At 40.8% G+C, this 10,311-nt stretch overlaps 1 long non-coding RNA gene across 1 annotated transcript; it reads left to right on the forward strand.

Annotated features, from left to right (window-relative positions):
• Window positions 1–479: 479 nt before the first annotated feature.
• LOC142378903 (uncharacterized) lies at window positions 480–9,632 on the forward strand. The gene is made up of 4 exons (XR_012769632.1): window positions 480–5,077; window positions 5,316–5,511; window positions 7,438–7,531; window positions 9,480–9,632. It is a non-coding gene; the product is annotated as an uncharacterized LOC142378903 (long non-coding RNA).
• The last annotated feature ends 679 nt before the right edge of the window (window positions 9,633–10,311 follow it).

Raw genomic sequence — 10,311 nt, forward strand, 5'->3', positions numbered from 1 at the left:
TTGCATGTTTGGGTGTGAAAGAATGAATCTTATTTATCGATTCAATTATTTTCCCAAGGAAAAGAGTCGGAAGCACCATAGGAAGAGATCCTTCTATAACAACAGAATGACACGTTCATGGGGTTTTCCACATTTATTTAGTTTTGTTTTATCATGTGTTGGTCATGTCTTAGTTTTTAAGTCCATGTTTAGTTAAGTTTTGCCATTGCTTTTTCCTCAGTCCCAGTGTTCTGGTCATTAGTTTCACTCATTCACCAATCATTCTCAGTTCAGTATCTAGTTTCCAGGTTTCCCCTTTCAGTTGGTGAAATCCTTTCTCTGTTTTTCACCCTTCATGCCAAACAAAAGACTTGACATGAATGCACTTAGCTTAGGTGTGGCATGGCATGGCATGGCACAATCACAGTTTTATTCATGTTTTGTCCCACAGCTTAGCTTTGTCATCCGGCTCAGCCGTGCCTTTTGTTTATCTTGTTTGTGAATAAACCCAGTTTGCTTTATACCTCTGGAGTCCGCATCCGTGTCCTGCCACCCCGCAATCTGACACATCATCCCTAATTTAGGAGAGGAATATGATGCTTCATGCTTTGTCTTCATGTATACCACTAACAGATAGGTTCAGTGTGTGCATGAAGTCAAAGATAACTACCTGGGCAGATACATTACTTTTTATGCTTGCATAACACCCTTCACAATCAGAAATGATTATTATAAAATCTATGGGTAAATTCAGAACTAACAGGATATACTGATTTACTCCCCATGCTAACTAAACATACGTAAACTTCATATTTGTTTTAATGTGTTATTAATGTTTTAAAAAAGCACACTCATGTTCACACACTGACCTGTATGAAAGCAGTTTGCGTGAGACTTACTTGATGGAATTTATGATATGGCTTCTCAAGAAATTCAAAGGATGTGATAAAGGATAGTCACACAGACTGTGTCTTAAAATACACGCTCAAGTGATGCGCTTTTCATTGCATTAAAAATCCCGTTGGACAGAGTTTCAGTCATTTTGCTCTAAACTATAAACAGTAACACTTGAAAGGTTCCAACAGGTGAATAATACTGGATTGTGAAAGAGCAGAACACACAGGTAAGACATAAGAATAGTGGCGTTACATATTGTAACATTTGTGACCATTTTAGTTGTTTTGCTATATTGATTCCATAAAAACTGTTTAATTGGTATTGTATGTTTGTATATATCTTAAATATGTTTGACAAGTCAGTGTCTTTCATAGCAGGCTAAACATATATTTTCATTAACCTGAATAGCTTAGGAGCTGATGAGATGTTGTTGATCCAAAATCATTTTGAGCCAAAAAAGAGTCATTGGGAAATTGCTAATTGAGTGATTACACAATTGTACAAGAAGAATCAGATATCAAGATAATTGAATTATTCTAGAATATATGGATGGCAAAAGATTGACATTATCAACATAATTCCTGTTTGGAAGCCAAACTGCCCAAAATTTCAGTATTGACCCCCACAGAAATAACTATGTCCGTCCTTGTGTGAACCCGACCCACATGTTGTTGAGCGATCGCTTAGTTAGAATGAACAATTCTGATTACATTATGATATGATGATGATTTTTTTTTTTTTTAATTTCTCTTTTTCTTTCTTTTGTATGTACAAATAGTTACATACATTTTCTTTTTTATACATGTTCGAAAATAAAAATCTATCAATTAATTAATATTTGACACAAAAATAACTACTTTGTCTATGTTTTTTTTTTGTTTAATATTTTTATTGGGAGGTAAGGCACATTGGAATATAAATCAATTGTCAGATTTACATTGAGAATTGTATCACCACTGTCAGTTTGAGCAAACATTGATACAGTCAAAATAATGTGCATCTTTAAAAAAAAAAAAAAAGCATACAGTCTACCTCCTCTAGTGTTTTTTTTTTTTTTTTTTTTTTTTTTTACAACAATTACAGAACAATACACAATTGTGGGGGGCATCTCTATATAGCAATTGAATAAATATATTAAGTGTAATATGTACATGTGTGTAAGCTGCTCAGTATAAATAAAAAGGAGGACAAAAGACAGAAAAGGAAAAAGAGAGGAAAGAGAAGGAGAGAGTGAGTGGGGGTCCATCAATCAGGGGGTAGAGATTGAAGAGAATGAAAACAAGTTGAAAAAGGATGCCACTTGTTGTAGAATTTGTCAGAGTTACCTTTCACTGAATATCTGATCTTCTCTAGCTTTAGAAAAGACATAATATCGTTGAGCCACTGAGAGCTGGAGGGAGCTTTAGTTGACTTCCAGTGAAGAAGAAGATGGCGTCTAGCTATTAATGAAGTGAAGGCTATGATATCTAGCTGCTTGGAAGTAAACCGGTTGTGGTCTTTCGGGAGCTCAAATATAGCGACATGGGGAGAAACCTTTATGATTGTCAAAAGTATTTTTGACATGGTATGAAAATAGTTCTGCCAGAAGCGAGAAAGTAATGAACAAGAGTAGAACATATGTGTTAGATTGCAGGGTGAAGCTTGACATTTGTCACAGTTGTCGGCGATATTAGGATAAAATTGTGACAGTCGAGTTTTGGAAAGATGAACTCTGAATAGTACCTTGAATTGTATAAGTGTGAGACGGGCACAAGGTGAGCTTTTGTAGATATTTTGAAGAGCGGCGTCCCACCAGACATCCTCCAAATTCAGACCCAGTTCTTGTTCCCAAGCAGTTTTAACTTTAGTAACTGATGAGCTATCAAAAGACAAGAGTTCGTTATAAATTTTAGAAATGAGTGACTTTTGATGTGGTTTGTGGCTTAAAAGCTCTTCCCACAGTAGGCTCGGTGGAGAGGAGGGAAAGCCTGGAAATAAAACTTTAGCGCAGTGTCTAATCTGAAAGTATCGAAAAAGATGAGAGGGTGAGAGATGAAATTCTCCTGAAAGATCTGTAAAACTGCGAAAAATACAATCTTTATAGAGGTCTTTAAAACATTTCAGGCCTTTATTGTGCCATGTACAAAAGGTTGAGTCTGTAAACGTGGGTCGAAATCAGTGATTCCTCAATAAAGGAGCTCCAATAGACGCTGACGTAAACCTGAAATGCTTCCTAAATTGATACAGGACCTCCTCCCTGTAAGCAGCCTCATCACCCCTGGAGATGAGACCGACCACCGTAGTATCGTCAGCAAACTTAACGATAAGGTTGTCCTTGTGGGCCGGTCTGCAGTCGTGGGTGTAGAGGCAGTAGAGGAGGGGGCTCAGCACACAGCCCTGTGGGGAGCCAATGCTCAGCGTGCGGGTGGATGAGAGGTGGGGCCCCAGTCGTACAGTCTGGGGTCGGTCAGACAAAAAGTTATTGATCCAGGCACAAGTGAAAGGGGGGAGACCAAGGGTTTCCAGTTTTGTGGTGAGTCTGTCTGGGATTATAGTATTGAAGGCAGAACTGTAATCCACAAAGAGCATCCAAACATATTTCTGCTGCTGCTCCAGGTGGTTTAGTGCAGAGTGGAGAGCTACGGCGATGGAATCCTCTGTGGATCTGTTCGCCCGGTATGCGAACTGATGGGGGTTGAGGTCTGGGGGGAGGTAGTCCGTGATGTGCTGAAGGACCAGTCTCTTGAAGCACTTCATGATTACCGGAGTGAGGGCCACCGGACGGTAATCGTTCAGGCTAGTGATGGGAGACTTCTTCGGCACCGGAATTATTGTTGATGTTTTCAGACAGGATGGGATGACTGCCTGGGCCAGGGAGAGGTTGAAAATCCTGGTGAAGGTGGGGGCGAGTTGGTTGGCACACGCTCGGAGAACCTTTCCAGGAACTCCATCTGGGCCAGCAGCTTTCCTGGGGTTCACAGCCAGGAGCACACTTCTGACATTGTGCTCCTGGACAGTGAGTGGAGTGATGCAGGAGCCGGGTGGAGGTGAAGGTGGGGGCAGGGCAGGAACAGATGAGTGCTGCTGGGATGATCCAAACCGGGCAAAGAAGCTGTTTAGCTCCTCTGCCAGTGGTGCACTCAGGTCTGCTGTAGATGCATCTCGACCTCTGTAGTTGGTGATATCGTGTATTCCCTGCCACACCTCCCGTAAGTTGTTGCTGGACAGATGGGACTATCTGCATCCTGTGGTCTGTTTTTGCCCTTTTCACTCCTCGTCTCAGGTCAGCTCTTGCAGCACTGTACAGTGCTTTATCCCCTGACCTGAAGGCGGCATCACGGGCCCTGAGGAGTGTGCGGACCTGATTGGTCATCCAGGGTTTCTTGTTAGGGAAAACCCGGATGTTTTTCTCCACAGTCACATTCGTGATACAGAACTGGATATAGTCCAGGACCGTTCCTGTGTGTGTCTCCATGTCCTGATGCTCAAATAGGTCCCAGTCTGTCTGTGAGAAGCAGTCTTCGAGTTTGGTGAGTGCATTGTCAGGCCAGGATGTCACAGTCTTTATGATGGGCCTGACTCTGCGTCTGAGGGAGATGTAGGTTGGGGAGAGCAGGAGGGAGAGATGGTCTATGTTATCCTTAACACATTAACATCAAGTCAAACAAATTGGAATTTTGGAATTTTCTCAGAATGTCATGTAGCTCCAACACTTTATTTCACTGTTAGATTTAAAATCTAAGCAAACAGCATTTCATCCCTTTCTGCATGTTGTACTGATTTTGCTTTCTTCTATTTCATCAGGTGTTTTTCCTTTTTGCCCGGTAACACCTACTTTGGATCCAGTTTGTTTTGCTCGACTACATTCAACTGTTTATTGTTGTTTAGTTTATGACACATGACATATGAAAACAGAGAGAGAGGGAATGTGAAGAGCAGAACACAGATGGGCAAATGGAGAGTTTAACAAAGGTTTTGACAGGTTTTGTAGCTAAATCCAAAATCAACTTCCTCCATCATGACTGCCAGACAGACAGAAAAACTCTTGGTGGTAGAGGTGATCATGTCCTTGCTGAATCTCACCGACAGCTTTCAGTCGCTCAACTCTTTTGCTGTAAATTCCACTTCTCACCTTGACATTACACAAATGGCAGTCCTCCGAAAGACAGCTGAGATCTGCCGAGACATTGCTGCATCTGAGGGCCGAAACTTCAGCCTGAATGTGAGTTGAAAATTCACTCTGAAACAGGGAAGGGCGATGCATTAAGTATTCATTTTTCTGGTTGAAAATAGCTTGAATATTTTGAAAGCTGGAAAATATAAATAGGTAAATCAATTATACATAAAATTTTAAAAAAAATTCCAAGAGCAAGTGAACTGAAGTGAAGTAACGAGAGTGAATCGTGTTTACTTCCAACGTGCACCTGCTTATTTTTTTTCATTTTTTTTTTTTACTCCAGATTGACAACAGTTTGTCAGCTGATGCAGTGCAACGGGCTTGTTCTTCTGGAAATGCTTCCTCATCTCTCCTGTTCCAGAATTCCATTGCGCTGATGCAAAGATTCAATGCAAAAGTGGATTTTGATTTTCAACAAAGCGAGGAGCACCATTTTTACAGTGAGACCTTTCTGAAAGGCCGGGAAGTCATCACAGCAGGTAGACATCATGGAGGGAAAAATGAAATAGATAATATATCATTTTATCATATACTGCATGTGTAAAATCTTGCTCCACAAACGATTAGGACACTGTATAAAGCACAAATAAATGGGATGTGAACAGTTGCAAATCATTCTAATCATAGCAAATAAAAACAATGGGCCTCATGCAAGAACCGTTCGTACGCACAGATTTGTTCTTAAATCGTCCGTACGAGTGACTTTAAGAGAATTTGCGCATTCACCAATCTTTTCGTATTTTACGTTTTCTTTCAGGTACGAACAGAATTTACGAGTTTCGTAAAATAGGCCGCTGTTATTCAAATCAAGTTCGCTTGACTAATGGATTGTGTATTTAATTACTTTGAAGAAAAAAAACATATATATATACATTATACCCCATAATGATGCTGACATTATTCTGTTTGACTTAAATTATACACTAATTGAAGGTTAATTTGACTCTGTATATAACAAGTTCAATGGGAAGCGTAACCAGTGGCTATCTTGCTACTTTTGGATGCCTTAGTGCGTCAGGCTCTTGGAAGAGACCGTGTAGATATCCTTGCGGAGACAGACGAATGGCTGACATCGCGATTAAGATTCCCAAGGACTGTGCTGCTGCAAATATGCAGCTTGCTAGAGCCACATCTCCAGAGAAAAACACGCCGATCAAACCCAATTCCACCACACGTCCAGGTCCTCACCACCCTTGGATTTTTGGCCACTGGAACCTTTCAGAGGGAGATTGGGGACTGACCGGGTGTGTCCCAGTCCTCTGTGAGTCGTGCGCTCCCCTTGGTCATCAAAGCTCTCATCAGTTTATCACCCATGGTACATAAAATTCCCATACACCGCTGTCCAACAAGTACAAATTAAGAGGGACTTTCATGCCGTGGCTGGACTGCCAATCATAATTGGAGCACGAGACACATATATGCATCAAAGCACCCGTGCCTTTGTGGAGCGCACTGAGCAGAAGGCCAGGTGGGTGTGTCTGGATACAGCGGGGGGCAAACTGCTCTATAGCCCAGAGAAGGCAATATTGCCATGAACGATAGTCTCCTACAACCTGAACCAGCACAGGCAGACCAGAAGGTGTGGTGCCAGGAGACCCCCCTCATGGACCACCGAATCAAAGTGCCATCATGATGAGGCAACAACTGATTGCATGGCTTTAGTTGCAGTTATCGAGCGCCTGCCCATGGCGAGACGTTTTGTTTTTTTTTAAGCCATTTTCATATCCAACCATTTATTTTTTTATTTCGGTGACATTACGAACGACAGGTGACATGGTATTAACAGCACTCGTAATTGCTTCCCATTTCTTCGCTTTAGCAGGTCCCGTAATACACTGCTGACACCGCTAGAAATGACAGATTTTCCTTTTTGGATCTCTGAAAGCAGAACTTCAATCTCAGAGCCCCTAAAGTTGTTCTTTTTGTGCCTTGAGGCAGTTTTCATGACTCAACACTTACTGGCACAAGAGCGAGGAAGCACAGCTCCTAATATGGTACCATTTTGGGCGTGGAGTATGCAAATCTACTATCCTCATGCACGTGCACTTAGATACGCACGAGTGGGATTCATCATTTACGCAGGTCGTTTACACACTTTTTCCGAAGTTAAGAGCGCTTGTTGAATCTGACGTGGCGTGTTCGTACGAAACCTCCTTACGAAAAAAGTGAGAGAAATTTAGAATAAAAATACGAAAATGTTCTTGCATGAGGCCCATTGACTGCCAAAAAGATTAGTTGCAGGTTGGAAAGTTGTAATTTTGGTTCTGTAGTTCTTGTATAAAGTGCAAGAAGGGCTTTAGGACAGGTCTTTCACACTCTACAGGTGAGATTGGAGTGGGGTTAGGAAAACATAATTGTTAAGTCAGCTTTTTCGTCTTAAGTTGTTTTTTTTCTTATTTACTTAGGACTTTTACAGCCACAGTAACTGGATAGAGCTTGGAAACAATGCTCCATACAATGTGTTAATCAGACCAGACCAACCTCTCAAAAACTTGGCAGGTAGGAAAGTCCCTTCCGTGTGTGACAAAATTCTTGTGATATGTGTAGCGAACTCAAGTGTGGATGTAAAGACATTGTAAACTCAATCTTTGGGTAAGGTTGGTTCAAAGACACAGATGGGGATTTCCACACCAGGAAGAGACAGACACCGCTGTTGGGGGACTCTCTCCCACCAGAGCTGTCCCATAACTTATGTGGAAATCCTTAACGCCCTAATGTCAACCAGAGAAGCTTTCCCTGAACAAACAAAGGAACCCTTTATATGACAGTCAGGGGAGAATCAAAACCAAATGTTTCTTCCTCCTTATCTTGACATGTAAAACAAAGGTGACACCCATCTTCTTTTCTCTAGCAAGACAGAAACAGACCTACCACACCTCCACCAACTATTTTCTTCAAATTCACTTTCAGCTGGATTTTTGAAAATATATCAAATGCGTTTTCTATCTTTGTACAGGTTCTTTAAGGATTTCAGTGATATCACAAGCTGCATTTTGATTCCTTTCTCACGACTGTACTTGATATAATGAGAAAGAAATCTTCATTTAGGAAAATTATTATCTTTTCTATGGAGCCACATTGCCACATAGGATCTGTAGCACTGAGTAGTTAAACCTTAATTAATTCAGTAACCAGACATTTATATTGTGGCGATCTCAGGTAGAAACTTACAGGAATATATTCGGATAAGTGCCTTCTGAGGAAAGGCACTCCTTTGATGGCAGAAATGATATAAACACCAGTGCATCAAACAGTTTTAGAATGGGGAAGTGATGAAAATGGATACGACTCATGTTGCTATCCTGCATAGCAATCTAACTAAAAGGAACAAGAACAGAACAACAATGATTGCTATACTGAACTAACACCAAGTTAAAGCATTTTAGAAGACAATTAAAGGCAATTATTGCACAACCTGCAAAGCAACATGGAAACTCCATTCATCCATTCCCCATTCCCCTAAAACATGAAGTAACTGTCGACCGATGTTCGCTGTTGTTTCTTTTTGTGCTCCATTATTAAACGCAGGAAGATAACATTGTTCAGTTTTTCATTCATATCCATCTGAATTTGAGGGGTATTCAAGGTCTACAACCGTAATCCGTATCATTTTAGTCAGAGTATGTTGTTTATTTCATGTCTTTACCTTTATAACTTAACAAGGTGTAGTGTTTTCAGAACCCTCTGAACAAATGTGTGTTAAGACAAAAGAATAGTGAAATTGAGTTTTCTTTATTTTATCAAACTCTTAACACTCGAATTAAAACTTCAACTTTAAATGCCCAGGCAAACACCTAAACGGTTTCAGGCATATTATTGGCTGAAAGTTGAGCCAAAGCCTGCATCATGCTCCGCCTTCGCGAGTCAAACTCGGAAAACCATCCATCCATTCATCCGTGTTCTATACCCGCTTAATCCAATTTAGGTTCGCGGGGGGTGGCGGCGGCGGCTGTAGCCTATCCCAGCTGTTATTGGGCGAGAAGCGGGTTACACCCTGGACAGGTGGCCAGTCCATCACAGAGCCACGTAGAGACGACACATTTTTTTATGAACATTTTCTTACCCCCGCTGCGTCCTGTGAGCCGAGTTCACAGGACGCAGCGGGGGGTAAGTCAATGTTCATAAATGATATTGCTAATATGGGATGTCATACAACTTCATGTCAAAAGAGGCAAACTATCCCTTTAAGCTTAGATAATAAAATACAAGGTGAGGAAAAAAATAGCTGGCCAGCTAAATCACCAGAAAATAAGGTAGTGAGACACAGTGTGTGTGCTTTTAAGAAATTTTATCTAATATATTTCTGGTTTCCAAAAACGGAAAATGACAACATACTTTCATATATTTGCAGGCATAGAATTTTATTTTGGCAAAATCTTGTAATTGAAATTGGTTGTTGTTGTTTAATGACGTGACAGTTCTAGAATATCTTTCTTTTCCTATTCAGTCAGTGGGAAGAGGCATTTACCAGGCGGATTTTACTGGAATACCTGGAGGTGTTTTTGTACTTCGACTCAAAGGGGAGGAGAGCAGCTCCACACCAAACACATTCCAGAGACAGTCCACCCTAAAGATCACGACCTCCACCATCTTTATCACTGTGAGAACTTTCGCTATATATATATATATATATATATATATATATATATATATATAAAAATTAGTGGTGGGCATAGATTAATTTTTTTAATCTAGATTAATCTCACTGAAATCTTGAAATTAATCTAGATTAAAATGGCTCATTCAGAATATGCGTGCTACCCAAGTAATGACTAAAAATCAGTCTTTGAGATAGGGTTTCTTAATACAGGGGGTGCATTAAACCAGGTGCTCATTTCCTGTTTCCAAAACCCATCACTGATTGCTTGACAAAGCTGTTCTACTTTGATATTTGGTGAAGAAAAAAAAACATGCTCAATAAAATGTACTTGTGTTAAACGGGTTATTCAGTTAAACATGGAAATTAGTACGGTAAGCCTACAAGGTTTACATCAGTAGCTTTTCGTTAATCAGTCCAAGCGCTACTTTTCCTTCTTCTACCAGTCACTAACCCAGCTTATTCACATGCATGGCTCCAGCAGTTTCTCTGGCTTCGCCAACTTCTCATATTCAGCAGTTGGGAGGGCCAGATGGTGCTGCTGTTGAGATAGCGTTGTGTGCAGTGCGTCTCTGTTGCGGCTCACGCGCTTGATCATCTCGAGGGTGGAATTCCACCGTGTTGGAACCAGGGCTGGACTGGGGAAATATTTCAGGCCGGGCATTTTTAACCAAGACCAGGC

The sequence above is a fragment of the Odontesthes bonariensis genome, chromosome 4 (genome assembly GCF_027942865.1).
Source record: "Odontesthes bonariensis isolate fOdoBon6 chromosome 4, fOdoBon6.hap1, whole genome shotgun sequence".
Classification (NCBI taxonomy): Eukaryota; Metazoa; Chordata; class Actinopteri; order Atheriniformes; family Atherinopsidae; genus Odontesthes; species Odontesthes bonariensis.